Source organism: Mytilus galloprovincialis, chromosome 2, assembly GCF_965363235.1.
Source record: "Mytilus galloprovincialis chromosome 2, xbMytGall1.hap1.1, whole genome shotgun sequence".
NCBI classification, from domain to species: Eukaryota; Metazoa; Mollusca; class Bivalvia; order Mytilida; family Mytilidae; genus Mytilus; species Mytilus galloprovincialis.
Window position 1 is genome coordinate 108,630,468 of NC_134839.1, and position 17,201 is coordinate 108,647,668.

Genomic DNA, 17,201 nt, shown 5'->3' on the forward strand with positions numbered 1-17,201 from the left:
TGATGTGTTGTATCTTTTGATTTTAAAGGACTTTCCGTTTTGAATTTTCATCGGAGTTCAGTATTTATTAATAGCAAATTACTAATAGAAGTCGGTAGATATACTGGAACACCTTTAGAACAGAGAATTTGTCTACCTTGCAAGGATGGAATTGAAGATGAATTTCATCACCACCATGACATTTGAAGCGTTAGAATCTAATAGATAGTTATTAAAGGTACCAGGATCATAATTTAATACGCCAGACGCGCGTTTCGTCTACATAAGACTCATCAGTGACGCTCGTATCAAAATAGTTAAAAGCCAAAGAAGTACAAATGTAAAGAGCATTGAGGACACAGAAATATACTCTTTTGTAATTTAAGTGATATAGTTCCATCTTTTGTTAATATGCCTGAACAAGATAAATTTAGTTTCATTTTAAAAAGTAATGATACTGACATTAGTACTGTATGTGTAGCTGGAATAAGTGATAAGTATGATTCGAACATTTATTTAAAGCAAACATAATGTTGTTAAGAACTGTTGTATTATTAAAGCTTATTGTATTAGCTTGAACTTATAATATAGTATGAATAACACCTTCACGCAATACAGATATAAAAATATGTGACTCTTATCATTGAGAAAATATGTCTCTGTATATTTGATTTTTTTTTTTATTTTTGTATTTGCATTTTGTAAATGTTAGCTAATATCAATCCTGTATTGAAATTTACACCAATAAAAGTATTTGATATGATTTGATTTGTAGTTTTGTGACTTTAATTTTTTTAATCACAAAGTATCTTACAGTGAATCTTCAGGATTAGCCGAGCGAGCTAATCTCAGATATATTTTACAATAAACGTTAAAGGCAATGTCTGCAAAGTGAGTTCATCGGGATGAGGGTTGTGGAATTTCGAAGTTATTGAAATGGTGCATTCACATCTCCCAACTCAATCGGTATTCAAGATCAAACATCTGCTGCTCAGAATTTAGAAAACTTCACCAGCAAAAACTTGATGAACTAGGGTAATGTCAAAGAACTAGTCGTCCTTTTTCTAAAAACATCGTCGGAAAATACCAAGACCTTGTTGAAAAATATTTTTTATCAACTTCACAAATAATACATATGATGTTCTTTAAGTATAGATTCTAGGTACTGACGTTGTTAATCGTCTCAATTACATATTATAGTATTCTTTTTATTGACTTTGTACATTATTATCCTTTACTGTGTTGTCCACCTTTAATAATATACTTTTGGCGTGATGGCTCAGTATTAATACATCCGGACATTGTGATATTGTGCTAAGATCATTTTTGCATCTTTTTCTTTCATTTTTACTTATAAACTTTGTCTATAGGATGTCTTTATACCTTTTTGTTTTTCTTTGTTGAAAAAGGTTATTTGCATTTATAGTAATTAAGATTATATCACAATGTTGACTGCTGATCTCAATTTTTGACAATTGTACCAAATAGGTCAGTTTGTTTTATACACACATTGTTTTCAATATAATGGAATTTACAGTGAGAGGTTTAGCTAGCTAATTTTGCCGTTTGAAAAAGGACTTTTCATTTTTAGTTTTCCTTGGAGTTTGGTGGGTTTTTTTCCTTTTTCCTTTACAAAGTATCGAACAAATAAAGAACGCCTTTCCGTATGGGAATTTTTATGTATCAAAGCGTAAAAGCGTAAAACACAACTAAAGACTCCTCCTGTATAGAATCTATATCCCGAGATACCATCTAGGAGGCAAATATAACCAATGTAGTAGAATATTATTGTTACACAACTACAACAAAGTATTTCACTTTATCAAGGATCACACTAATCAATGACATAATTCCCTAAGGTCTCCATTATTGTATATTATCCTTTTATATATTTGTTTTGTCTGCGTTATTTTCTATTAGGTCAATTCTCTCTTTGAGATTGGCATCTGTCTTCTGTACGCATTCAAATGCTAAAAATTAAGAGAAACAGATTAATTACTACTATATAAATAATGGTATTTAAATATCTCTATAGAACAAGATACAGTTTAATTTAGATCTGTCATCAGATAAGAGTATCATTGTTATAAACTAAAACACCAAATACTTCGTTCATTGTGTGTACTTAATGTATATATTACATTAAATAGGTCAACACCACCTGACATTATACATTTTAAAACAATTTAAAGGCAAGTAGCTCTTGTCACAAAACATTTATATCATGACTTACTGAGTTAAGTATACTTTTGTGGAAAAGTATAGAAACTGTGGATTATTTTTTCCATACATTAGTTGGTATTTTTGTAATTTATATTATATAAGTAGATTGTCCTATTTCTTATTGTTATCTGTTACAAATCCTTCTGTTTCTATAGTTTACTTTATAAAGAAAATAATTTTTATCGTTGAATCTAATCTTGGCTGTAAAACTTACCTCTACTCCGACTAGAGCAGGAAAACTTTTGCAGAATTTCTAAGTAGCCTCTTTTAAAATCAGGAAACCGAAATGCATAAATAACGGGATTGCAGGCGCTGTTTGTAAATCCAAAATAATAAGCCTGAAACAAGAAATGAAAATGAAAGAATATAAAAATCGTTAAACTTGTTACTAACCAATCAAAGGGAATTGAATACACAACATTTCCTTTATTCATGACTTATCTATCTGTAATATTTATTATTTTTTTTAACGTTTCTCTGTGGAATACGAACTTACTTACTTACTTACGACACATTTCTATGAATGATTATATTCTAGATAAAGTGTTGTCCTTAATTGACACCCTGATAATACTTCTATCAACATCTACCGTGAAATAGAATAGAAAAAGTTATTTTGATTTAACTTACCAATGGATTTAGAAAGGCTGGAATAGAATCCCTATCCGGAGTGAAGAATACATAGTTGGTGTAGAACAAGTATGGAAGCCAACATATTATGAAACACGCTAAGACAATAATAAGGGTATTTATTGCAGCTTTCTCACCATCCGTCCTTTTTAAGCTAGAATCACGGCGGGAAGACTGACGTCTAAAGTCTGCAGTACCTCTTATTATATAGAATATCTTCAAGTACATAACGAGCATAACTATAAATGGAAGCACTATGTTTAATAATAAATTGCCCAAAGACAGGACTACAGATTTAGTTTCAAAAATCGGATATTTCGGACCACATTGTGTTGTTTTAACTTTATATTCAGCTTCAGTTAAAACAAATGTTGTGAGGAGGGCAAAAAACACTCCCCATATCCATGATCCTGCAATCATACCATAACAAACACTTCGGTTGACAGGTCTTTTATCACATTCTGATAATCGTTTTACAGATAAATATTTATGAATACTCATATACATCAAACTATGAATAGAAGTAAACAAAAATATCACGTTAAGAATAAGATTCAAGTTACAAAATAAAGTTCCAAAATGCCATCCCTCGTGAATAAGAGTATAAAGCGAAACAGGAGCAACACATATTGCTGTCATCACATCAGATAATGCAAGATTGAAAAGAAATAAGTTGGTGCCGTTATCCTTCCGCTGCACGTCTTTATCCCGTATGATCGCTAACATGACCATCATATTTCCTATGACGGCAAATATAATAATCAGTATTAACCACACACTAAACACAGCGGTAATTTTTACACCATAATAATCCACTCTAGTTGTTCCATTCGTTATATTACTGCTGTTTTCCATGATACTTGTGCTGATATTCAAGTCTATACCACCAAGCTCCATAGTCAGTTTCAACTTCCTTTAAATAACCTGCAATGAGAACATTTTCTTTTAATCTCGTGTCAAAAATTCTTTCAATATTATCAGCTTTATGATTGGCATGAAGATGCATGAATTATTTGCAACTTGATGTTTTGCAAATAAGTTCTATATTTATAGTCGGTTTTATCTCAATGCTCGTTTGATTTTATTTCGATAACGCAGAAGGGAATGACGAACGATATTAACCGAATTGAAGTGTTAAAAAGAATAAAAAAAATTTAAATGTTAAAATATGTTTTTGATTCTTGTTACCAAAACAAAATTTAAGAAAAACGGCGGGCTAAACTGGTGCAGCAAGAACGAATTCTTCGTATTGAACATCTGCTTTCATCCCTATTTTCATAGGACTCGTTATGCTCAGCTTTTGTATTCAGTCTCTATGGATTGTTATTTTAGTCATGTCGCCCTGATATATCCAACTATCGTATTTTTTAAATTAACTTTTTCTTGTTCTATCAATGTATAAAAAGGGGTCAATAACCGAAGAGCAGTCAGCATTTTGTAAGTATCTTTATCACTTCTAAATAAACAACTAAGTCAACAAAGAATAATCAAATGGCATATAGAAAATCTTTAGACAAAGCATATAAGCAAAAATGAATGACCAGAATACAGAACATGACCACAGCACAATAATATAATGACGGGAGGTTAACATATCGAGCCACGTCGTGTTGCTTATGGAAGTAAGCTTTGTTTAGGGATTGGCGGAATAGTAGGAGGAATAGAGATAGGCCTGAAACAAAATAGAAGAAAGAAAGTCAGTGAGCTAAGTAAATAAAATTATTTATACTTAAAACATTTGAATAATGTCTGGATGGAAACATTGGGTGCAGAAGAGATTGTTAACCTTGCTTAGCGCACATCATCACAGCTTTATGTTTGAATACTCTGAGGGTCTGATTATGTCATACTATACACACTTGTTTAAATCATAAATTCTTATAAATGTATTTAACAAAAATGTTTTTTAACCGATTGCCAACCTTCAAGAATTTATTTCTGATAATACAAACACATTTTGTTTCCTGCATGTCTTCAAGAGATGTTGTATCATAAACAGAGAAAAATGAAGATTAAATTTCTCTCTGATTTCGATTCACATACAATTTTGCTTAGTTTGAAAATATGATTTTGGTCATTAACTGTGAAATCTACATTAATATTATCAAGTAGAAAATAAACAGTTTCAATCATCTTAGTACACAGCCAGTAAGTATACCTAGAGTATTATTCTTTCTCATGAGAGAAAATGACTTAAAATGAGTTGCAGCAAATATATTTGCATTCAGAAGTACCAAACGAACATTAAATTAAATAGCTAAACTTTTGTTTGATAAGATTGTATGAATGTGTATTGTAAAGAGAGTTGAAAAGTCAAAACTTAGGAACATCAAAATCACGTAATCTATATTAAACATTCAAAGAATAATTTACACTCCAAAAATAGTTAATTCCACTATTTTTATATATTTTATTACAAAAGTATTTTGAAAGTAGTAAATGAACTAGTACTGAAAGATTAATTGTAGACCAAATACTGACTTATGACACGTTGTAGAAAAAACATTGTATTTCGAAGAATTCAAGTGGTCGTTTAAAAGGAGATGTGTTGTCAAATTCGTGTTTACCGATTTGACTCAAAGTCTCATTTTTAATTTATAAAAAACTAAAACGTTTATCCAAATTACAATAAATCTGAAATAAACAATTAAAAATGCATAGACTCGATAATATATATCAGCACTCCGTGTGCACTTTACTCTATTCGCCATCTAATCAACCACCGAGATGACCTTTAAAGACTGCAGACGGTCACATTACCCTATATAAACATTTACATAAATATGAATTAATTCCGTCACGTGTAATTGGATTTTCCAGTTCTGTTTGATTTTATTTTATAGGTTGAATAAATAATTTAAACTTCGTTTTTACCTGCATGAGAATGTGTTTTTTTGTGGTTCGAATTAGTCAACAAAATGGTTTACCTTTGTTTCTCTTTCGATTATTTTCCTTTTGATGGCTAAACACGAACGGTGCATGCGTAACCTATCTCCAGCTAAGGGGTTAAATTGAAGGTCACATAAATATGGATTCAAAGATGTCAAAATTATTCACTTAGTGTTAACACATTTTATTAATTAACTTCAGGTAAAGTAATGTACACAAATAGGCATTTACATAATAATACAAGTGAATAATTAATAGGATCCAGAAACTAGTTGTTAGCTTATATTAATCCGTTTCCTAATTATTCACTTGGAAGTGAACAATTCATCATCGAAGTTTCTTACCTTATTTTGACAAACTTGAACCAAACTGGCTACTTAAAACGAATTATCATTTCATTATCTCATTCCATTAAAGATTGACATATTTTATTTTATTTTTTTTAATATCTCGTGGGTAATGCCCCTTTCACAAAGAAACATAGGATTAACGGCTACGGGAAAGTTCTGAAAACCCGTACGTCTACTTCTCCTCAGGCATTCATTATATACAAGCAGAGTTCGATAAATAAGATATAGAATTGATTTGTTTCAATGACGTTTTATCCTTCGACTTTTGTTATATTTTATCAACAATTTTCGTTTTCTCTGAAATAGTAGATTATACTACATATAAAATAAGCAGAGAGTAAGATAATACTTACGTGATAAGTGTGTGTCTTGTAATCTAAAAATAAACGACATAAAAATGACATTTAGAGATCATCCGACTTTAAACGTATTGTTTGTTTTATATATATACCTTATCACACACCTGTGTTTTAAACAAAAAATGATGTACAAACTAAGGAGATGAAAACATTACTTACTATCTGATCATATGTAATAACAAGAAACTTCACGTAGGAAAATCCAGTCTAAATATATAATTTAAACTATTATTATCTAGTGTATGATTCACACATCGTCCCAATCAATGAACTGTTTTAACATGGTGGATTATTTAAACACTTATTTGTTCCTACATCACTACATGTTTTGAGTATGTATCAACTGAATGAAATCCAATACTGCAGTCACATGACAAACATCGATCGAACGTGCGTTAGAAATATAAAGCAAAATCCTCTTTTAAAGATTCAAGAGTTACTTCTACTTTTTTGTTGTAATCGATCACCAGACTTTAAAGGTCAAATGTGGAAACGGAACTGTACAATTAACTTTTGTTTCGGTCATATGGGAGTCCGTCAACCAGGGTGCCTCCACTTTTTTCAATTTCAATTGATCAGTTTATTGTCGATGTGCCTCTGGTATTTTTCGCCCCTCTTTTAGTTGCAACATTTAAGATTTTGTTGTCAAACATCTTATCATATTGTGTATCAACATCTGGTACCTTCATCATTTTAAATGTATATACGTAGATATCTTACTAAGGAATTTTTGAAACACTAGATATGTGGAGACCCTCGATGTAGAACATGTTTTTGCATCGTTGATGGAGAAGCTGTCATATTTAGTCCGGTGATATTTTACTAATTAAATGTGAACTCAAAAATCGGTTGTAAATATTGAGACATGCTTTATTGTCTTACTTGAAAACAAGCTCATAATTTTCAATTTTATAACCACATATATAAAAGATATATTCGCACAAAATAGGCCATACATTGAACATTTTAACCGTTGCGGAAAGGATTTTTTCTAATATTTTCATTTTTCAAACTATTTTTGACAATAAATTCTTTTCGATTTGCAAAAGAAGAACATTGTATACAAATGAATTAACAAAATTCGATGCGAAAATTACAATTTATAGCTACAATAAACTATGAATCCACAAATTACTCTATGAAAATTTAATGGTTGTGGAGAAGATTACATTTGGCAAAGAGGAATGTCTCTTCGAAAAAAGTAAGATCATTACTGACGGGAAATTCGCCAACTGATTTGTAAACAGGTGCTAACAGGAATACAATTAAATATAAAGTATTTCTATTCTAACAATGTGATTGAGAAATTATTAAAAAAAAAAAGCAAATAAACAATGCTATACTCATAAATTTTAAACTGACATTTGTGTTTTTTCTTCTAAATGATGGAAATATTTAGATATTCTAACGTCCATATAAGGAATGCGTTATGTTTACCGTTACTTTCTTGGTTGCAAAGAATATTTGTAACGTTACCAATGACAACGTTTATATAATTATGTTGCACTATGGCTGTTTATAATGAATATTTTCCATGAAGAGTGAAACCGATAGGAATAAAGTAAAGGAGTGTTAATATAACTATATGAATACGCTTTTTCACCATATTTATGTCCCCTTCCAATATAATATTCAACATGTAGAAAAAAAAACCAAACATTTTGTCAATTGTCGGCGAGTAAAAAGTAAAATCACAAAAATACTGAACTCAGAGGAAAATCCAGTCGGAAAGTCCATAATCACATAGCAAAATCAAATGACAAAACACAACAAAAACGAATGAACAAGAACTGTCATATTCCTGACTTGGTGCAGGCATTTTCAAATGTAGAAAATGGTGGATTAAACTTGGTTTTAAAGCGCTCAACCTTTCACTTTGATGACAGTCTCATCAAATTTCGTTATATTTACAATGATGCGTGAACTAAACAGACATAATAAATGAAATAGTTAAAATATGGGTACAGCAGGTACAGCAGTAAGGTGCAGTAGCTTAAAATTGTAATATCCATGCCAGAGACCATAGTTAAAGTTAAGACAAACACAGAATTAAAAAAAAATCAAATAATTAAATACAGCATTAAACAAACAAACTTCAGGAAAAAAATCAGCATGAACTCCGACATAACAATCGAACGTGTGAACATGTGCTCCGGTGGATTATGGATATTCAGAAGGCAACATGAATTGAGTGTTTTAACAATATGGGGAGCTTATACATTGTATGAAAAGCACCATCATTTGTATCTTTTCCTTCGACCACTTTGACATTTTTGTTGACATGCAAAGCCACTTTTTCCAGTTTTATGAGTTGATAAAGTATTAAAACGTTGTTAGTAATTTTCGATTTTTCTTTGTAAAAAAAGTTATGGGATGTTTGACTCGGTAACTGCATGATGTGTAACATACATTTCTTGCATTGTCCAACTATAAATAAGGAGATTTCTACAAAACAATGATTTCAACAACATCAGAGAAAAAAATTAGAAAGACAAAACGTTATTAATTGCATCCGTGCAAATCACATCGGTTATTATTTTCAGGTCCGGATTTTGTCATACAGCACTTCGCATAAAGGTAAAATCACACAAAATACTAAACTCTGTTGAAAATTCAAAACGGAAAGTCCAGAATCAAAAAGCAAAATCAAAAGCTCAAACACATCAAACGAATGGATAGCAACTGTCATATTCCTGCGACTTCGCACAGGCATTTTCTTATGTGGATTGAACCTGGTTTTATTGCTAGCCTAACCTCTCACTTGTAATCAAATCAGTCGAATCAAATTCCATTGTATTGCCTGAACCTAACAGATACATAATAAGTAAAAATGTCAAAAATAGGGATCAATCATGTTTCGGTATTTCTTGTCCTTCAAATCTTAACTACGAGCGTTTATAATGAAGGCAAGTACATACAAAAAAATCCGCTTATAAAAGTGTATGTTTCAATTTTTGAAGAATTGCGTTACCTGGTTACATTATAGGCAGCGGCAAGCCGGACAAATAGCATTTTTACGGGTTTTCGCTATTTATCCGGCCAAAAATATAATGATGAAGATATAACATCGTGTTTTGAAGTTTTGAAATAAAGCACGAGTTGTTTTAAAATATATTGACTAACATCTTTTTATACAGAACTCATTCTAATAAAAAATATAATCTATTACATTTGATTCAGATTTTTTTATTCTAATATTCTAAAGGAATTTGGGTATTGTAGGTGGGGGCGGGGTGATTGTCTCTTTTGTTGTTCTGCCTATGAACTTCCTGTAAGGTAAATAGTCGGACCAATCATTGTTGGCTTCATCTACGATTCCAAAAGATCCTGAATTTATTGTTTCTGTGAAGTTTGGTTTAAATAAGGTCCTCATATGATTACGCACGATTTTTTATTTAAATTGTTCTTCGATTTTTAATTCATAGGACATTAGAGAAAAGGAAAGGTACGTGTAACCTGTCCCCAAAAGTAGGATTGTGTTTTCGATAAGATTTATTTTAGAAAAACATGTATATTAGATACAACAGACAAAAGGGGGGATACCCCAACCCTGGTGTCTTATTCCCAGTCCAGGCATATCAGTATGTTCATAGATCTCCGTTGTAGTATAACTTGAAAATAATGCATCTAAGTAAGTTTGATATAGTATTTTTTACGAATGCGTTTTGCCTCCATAAGGTAAATGGGGGTAAATCATCAATTTCACTTTAATTTCAGGCTTATTCCTCACAGTTAACATGTATACGTTATTTTTCTGGAATCACTCCTATAGACATTTGTTTAAAGCAATAACATTCTCTCTGGTTTTCTCTATGACATCTTTAAATATAAATCACGATCTCCAATTCTCAAAACTGACGTCCATTGCATACGCGCGTGTGTTATCCGACACCGCGTGTGTTATCCGACACCTCATCCAGGACACTTTCCGCGTCACATATTGATATTGAAGATTTGCGCATCCGCAGACGGATGGCCGGACGAATAGAGATTTTTAACTATTTGTCCGGCTAGCCGGACGAATAGACACTCCGTACATTATATGATCAGAATGCCTCTCAACAGATAACAAAAATTCCTCTAATTTACTTTCAGTGTGAACAAATCTTTGAGGTATCTATGATTCGCAACACTTCTTTAGCTTATAGTCACAGTTTTATTGTGTATACTATAGTTTTATTGTGTATCCTATATCAAATTGTGTATACTATATCAAATTGTGTAAACTATATCAAAGTGTGTATACTATATCAAATTGTGTATACTATATTATTGATAGAACGTATGGTTAAATTTGCAAAGTCATATGACGTTAGGTTCAAAAGCATTTTCGGACAATATATCAAAAATGTATTGGCTAATTATAATTGTCAACCGGCAATGAAAACATGTTGAGATCATCGTAACCGGACCACAGAAGAAATATACCCTTACTTTGTCAAAGTTTCGTCGAAGGGACAGACGAGCGACAAAAGATGCAAAGACCGCTTAATAATAAAACCTTTGTTTGCATTTTTTATAAATTTTGAAGATTTCAAGACCTGTTTTCCCACTCTAGGATAAGTTCATTCATATTCTTAATTCAAGAAATAATTAATGGCTCAACTGGATTATTCGGATATGTCGTTCTCGTAAATTCATATCTATTCATACGCTAATGAAATTAATTATCATAACATTTTGCCATGCCAATGAGTGGACAGGTAAACAAGTTGATATGTAAGTTAATAATTCGACCTCATTGAAGCCGTATTCAATTTAACCCCTTAGCTAGAGATGGATAACGCACGAATCGTGCGTGTTTAGCTATTTAAAAAGAATGTCAACAGTGAAAGTGAAACAAAGTTAAATCATTTGATTGACTGATTCGATCCACAAAACATCATTCTTATAAGGTAAAAACAATGATTGACATAAATTTCTATCTATAATGATTTTATAATACGAAATTATACAGACCTTGAAAAATGTCCCTCTCTCTCTCTCTCTCTCTCTCTCTACTTATATCTGTTTTTATTTTTACATCGCTTAATGACCATCAGAGGTTTTCGGATGTCAACTCTATAATTAATTAGATGCCATCTAGATTAAAATACACACGAATCGAAGTTACATATTTTTGGGTCCATGTCCTACAAATTTATAAGTTTACACTTTTTCAAATTTGAATAAATGTTTTACACTGTTATAAATCAAATATGAGAATTTAGTATTCATGAATTTGACAGCTAGTACCCTTTAACTTTTAAATCCGTATTAATAATTATACATTTGTGGTATCCAGTTACTGCCACTAAAATAAGTACTCTACGTTGACTGAAAAAGGTGTATCTTATATAACCTTAATCGCTAGAAATTAACTAAATTTCTGTTTATTAACATTCAGTTGGATGGATTTATTGTGCACTCAAGCAAAAACTATAATTTGAAACACACATAGCATTTCCATTCTCAATTTTATGCAAGGTATCATATGAGTTGTACCATGCAATTTTACTATACTTTCGTAAGTGAAGATACGGTAAACAACATTTTGCGAAAATCGGAATATGAATTTATTTTAAGTTCTACGTGATCAATTGCCTGATTAAATTTAAGAAAGGTGATACTTATATTTTCGTATCCGGCCAATTAATGTTTGAAGACATGTAAAACATTTGGCGTCTATAAAGTGAAAGATATTGCACTGTTTGATACTGAATACAAAGTCACTATACAAGAAGCACTTTCATTTTTGAAGTAGTAAATAAAGGCAACAGTAGTAAACCGATGTTTGAAATTCCTAAATCGATTGAAAAAACAAAACAAATGCGGGTTACAAACTAAAACTGAGGGAAACACATCAAATATAAGAGGAGAACTTTGACACAACAGAAACACACAACTAAAACGTAACACACACAGAAACGAACTATAATATAACACTTAGTTATTTAATTAATTATACAATGAAGTACTAAGGCTTTCCAACCTCACTTTTATGAATTTTTGGTCAATGCTCTTCAACTTCGTACTTAATCTGGCCCTTTAAACTTTTTATATTCGAGCGTCACTGATGAGTCTTTTGTAGACGAAAGGTGCGTCTGGCGCGATATTTTTTTTAAAATCCAGGTATCTACGATGAGTGAATTGCAATCCATAATACTTCATATTTAAAAGACCAAGAAATAGATAATGTAGGTGCTATTCATAATCTTTTATAAAAATTATACCAGTTAAAAAGTTATTTGAAAGATTAAATTTCATAAGGGAAGTCAATTTACAAATATTTTTTTCATGTAAGAAAGATATGAAATTGTTTTTGTATGAGACTGGGTAACTGGGGAAGAGAGAGGTTTACCGAGTAGCTTTTAGTCGTATTAGTCGTAAAACGATTTTATTTTTTACATTGATTTAATATTGTTTTATATAGCAGCTTACATAGCATGTTTAGAATGGTAACATATAATAAAACGTATTGACCATTCCTAAAAACAAGGACACATTTTATTACTAAGAAATGTCAACCAACCCTCATAAACAGTTGTTCTTACATTCACGTTCAGATATAACACACAGGAAACCAATTATATGTTAAACAATGTCCAGTCCACAAGTTTTTATCATCATAGTGGATATCCCTTTATAGAATGGTTGTTAAAACAAGTTAACTATACAAAAGAAGATGTGGTATGATTGCCAATGAGACAAAAGAGGGACGGAAGATACCAGAGGGACAGTCAAACTCATAAATCGAAAATAAACTGACAACGCCATGGCTAAAAATGAAAACGACAAACAGACAAACAATAGTACACATGACACAGCACACATTTTCCTCTAAGTTCAGTATTTTTGTGATTTTACCTTTTAGCTAAGTCGTTAAAACGACTTAAAAATAAAACTTCACCCTGACAATAACCGGCTTCCGTACACTTGCAATACATAATACTTCAAAGATTTAAAAGATCAAGGTTATGCTAATAAAGGCTCTAATGAAAACTACAACCAATATCAAGATACAAGTATTTAAAAGATTAAAATTCATAAGGGAAGTAAATTTACAATAATTTTTCAATGTAAGCAAACTATAATTTTGCAGTCTTTAGTCCTATACAAAAATATTATTTTATAGAGTAACTAACACAACATGATTGAAATGGTAACATAAGATAAAACTTATTTCCCTAAATGAACTGTAGAACAGAGATGTTATATGGAATTGATATTTTACAAAGCACCAACTTGTTGCTATAGATAGGGATTACAGAGAACGGGAAGTTTTCTACATATATGTTTGTAGTCATATTCTAAAAAGAAGGACACAATTAATTATTACCCCAACTTCATAAACACTTATTGTTTCATTCAAGTTCAGATAAAACACACACAGGAAACCAATTAACTGTTAAACAATGGCCAGTCAGTATCACAACAAGTGTTTATCATTATAAGTGACTATACCTTTATAGAAAGGTTATACTATATAGGACAGTTGGTATAAACTATAAAGTGCGATAAAGAATATTTGAATGCTTTAATGTTAAAATATGGTAGTAAGTGTTAGAGGTTATGAATATCAATTATATGGTCATTTCCTGTTGACAAAACTTGAATTTTTAAAAAAATAAGGATTTTCTTATCCCAGGAACAGATTACCTAAGCCGTATTTAGCACAACTTTTTCGAATTTTGGGTCCGCAATGCTTTCAACCTTGTACTTCTTTGGCATCAAAACTATTTTTACTTGAGCGTCACTGATGAGTCTTATGGAGACGAAACGCGCGTCTGGCATATTAAATTATAATCCTGGTACCTTTGATAATATTTTAATAGTGAAGGGTGAATATAGCAGATTATTTGTGCATTGTAATTACACTGATATGTTTTTCTGACACTTTTGTAATTTGGTGTTTTACCACTCAGCATAGATGATTTACGACAAATTTGACACAATGTCAGGGTCAGAAAAGAGTCGATAACAAATGCAGTATGCGAAATTTTTGTTCACGTATGATGGTATCTTTTGACTGTAAATTTTTTTTTTTTTTTGTCAAAATTAATTTTATAGGTTCTTTTACACGGATATCTGATGGTAATGTATAGTATCACTACATACACTTAGTGTTCTGTTCTTCTCTGTTTGATCGCTACAATACGCCCAGTCCCTGGACTCACCAGACACATGTAAACTCCGTCTTATATCTAACTCAGTAGTCTTATTATCGTCTTCTTAAAAAATGGTGATACTTAATTTATTTACGAAGGATAAGACTGAAATTATCTCTCCAAAATATTTACAAATATCATTATGACCAGTCTGCCATTTAGACTGTTATGCAGCATATATATCACACATTACCTTTGACAAGATCCGTTTCGTGTAACCTTATGCATGACAATATGGAATTAAACTTTTCAAAGCATTTGGGCTTTCTTTGAGCAATAAGACGAAAGATACAAGTAAATAATAAAAGGAGCAATCAAACTAGGTTCAACCCAACATTTTTTTTCTTAAAATGTCTTGTAATAAGTCAGGAATATTGCAATTGTTATCTAATAGGTCGTTTCTATGTATGATGCATTGGCGTTTGTTTTTGTTGCACTTTAGTGTTTTTGTTGTTTCGTTGTTTTTCTCTTATAGTTGTTGTGTTTCCTTCGGTTTTTGTTTTTTGCTATGATTTGGTTTTCCCACAATCGATTTATGTCTTTTGAACAGCGGTATACTACTGTTGCCTTTATTCAGAACTATTAACCATTTTGTATTGCATAAGTTTATTTAAAACGGGTATTGTCACTTTAATTTTCTGTTTATACCTTGTTACATATTATTATTTCAATGCGCGTGTCGTTTTTCTCGGTAAAGACTTTGTCCCCTCTTGGACCCCCGAAAAGATGCATATACATTTCAAACTTTGATTTGACATTATGGTGTGAATAAGGAAACATTTTCAAAGCTTTTGATTTTGCTACTGGGTAAGGGACATTTTGTTTTGAATTTCTTCGGAGTTTGATATTTTTGTTATTTTTCAGAGTAAAATTTATATAATGCGACATTTTTACTTAGGGTGATATCGTATGGAAGGTATTGTATACCTAACAGAAGACGCTTACTAATTATAAAAAAATGAAGATGTGGTATGATTGTCAATGAGACATCTCTCACAGGCTGAAAATTATAACTGTCATAATATAAGGATATAAACTACAGGCACATAGACACATTCTACTGCATCCGTTAACCGTCTTAACAATTGCCGTAAATATTATTCGGATTTTGACAATTAACAATAAAAAAATAAAGGCTGAAGGATATTATCAGATCAGTAGACAATTCTCTGAGTGTGATACAGTTAATTTTAAAACAGAATATAAAAAAAACATGTGGCGTGATTGCAAATGATGAAACTATAAAGTTCGAATGAAGTTCGTGAAGGCAACCATAAGGCATTTAACCATGAGAAAACCTTCCCTAACCGGGGACAGTTGTGTAACGGCATAACAAAAACAAAAAAACATCAGGGAAAGGACGGTTGGGATCTTCAAACATGTTTTACCCCGCTAAATATTGTTTTGTGCCAGTAAGGAGCCTGCAGTTCAGTAGTTGTCGTTTGGTTCATGTGTGTCATATCTGTTTTTTGTAAATTGTTTTGTTATAAGTTAGGCTGTTTATTTTTTTTTAATTGAATTGTTTCATACCTTATGTTGGGACTTCTTACACCCGACTATACAGTAAGGATTTTTCTCATAGTTGAAGGCCGTTCGTTTGCCTATAATTGGTTACATTAACTTCACATGGATGTTGATGAAGAGTAAAAATTATTTTACACGCGTAGGGGTATTAACCATATATGGATTCTTTAAAATTCTAAAGAACTTCTGAAATATTTGATATCTCGGTCTGTTTCTGAAATTAATTTTAACATATAACTTTTGATTTTTAACATTGCACACAACCATTCTCCATGTTAAATAATAATTGTTTTGAATATATATTAAACGACAAAATTTCTTTCTATGTGACGTTAACATTTTCTGAATCCAAACCCGCAAAACAATGAATGTGTTTTTTAATTTGATAGATGCTTTTTGTGCTTTTTTGTAAATGTTTTTTTAGATTGTAACACAGGGATGACTGCTGTAACCATATTTTGACTATATGATGCGACTGTCATGCAAGTGAGAGGTTTAGCGCTATAAAACCAAATCCAATCAACCATTTTCTACATTTGAAAATGCCTGTACCAAGTCAGGAATATGACAGTTGTTGTCCATTCGTATGATGTGTTTTATCATTTGATTTTGCCATTTGATTAGGGACTTTCCGTTTTGATTTTTCCTCGGAGTTTACATTTCATTGGTAATCATACCACATCTCCTTATTTATAAACAAAACAAAAAACAATCATGAGAACCAGCAATAAACGACAATTACTCAATTAAAGCTTCTGACAAAAAAAGAGCCAGCCGGGGTTAAACATGTTTGTCGGCGGTAAACCCTCCTCTTCACCTGGGGTTATTGGTGTAATATAACAACATATGAACAAACAATAAAAATCAGTTAGAAATGACATATTTCGACTCATTGGATTGATACAAAGCAGAATCACAGATGTGACGTAGCAGAGAATTTGCACGTGAGAATTTGCACATCATTCACAACAATTGAGACGCAAAGTTCTTTCTTCTTTAATATATAACGTTTATCAATTGCCTTCAATTAAACAATGACACGGGTTGTGTCGATTTCAAGCGTCCCCTTAACACCTGACATGATTAATATCTCCATAATC

The 17,201-nt window shown here is 31.4% G+C and overlaps 1 long non-coding RNA gene across 3 annotated transcripts; it reads right to left on the bottom strand.

Moving 5' to 3' along the window:
- Nucleotides 1-1,464: 1,464 nt before the first annotated feature.
- On the bottom strand, nucleotides 1,465-6,875 carry LOC143065330 (uncharacterized). 3 transcript variants are annotated; one of them, XR_012975445.1, is made up of 6 exons: nucleotides 6,590-6,875; nucleotides 6,425-6,447; nucleotides 5,760-5,830; nucleotides 2,833-3,756; nucleotides 2,417-2,540; nucleotides 1,465-1,949 (listed from the first exon to the last, which is right to left on the bottom strand). It is a non-coding gene; the product is annotated as an uncharacterized LOC143065330 (long non-coding RNA). The 3 variants fall into 3 exon arrangements; XR_012975444.1 differs by lacking the exon at nucleotides 5,760-5,830 and having other exon boundaries at nucleotides 6,590-6,873; XR_012975443.1 differs by lacking the exons at nucleotides 5,760-5,830; nucleotides 6,425-6,447 and having other exon boundaries at nucleotides 6,590-6,872.
- Between the last annotated feature and the right edge of the window lie 10,326 nt (nucleotides 6,876-17,201).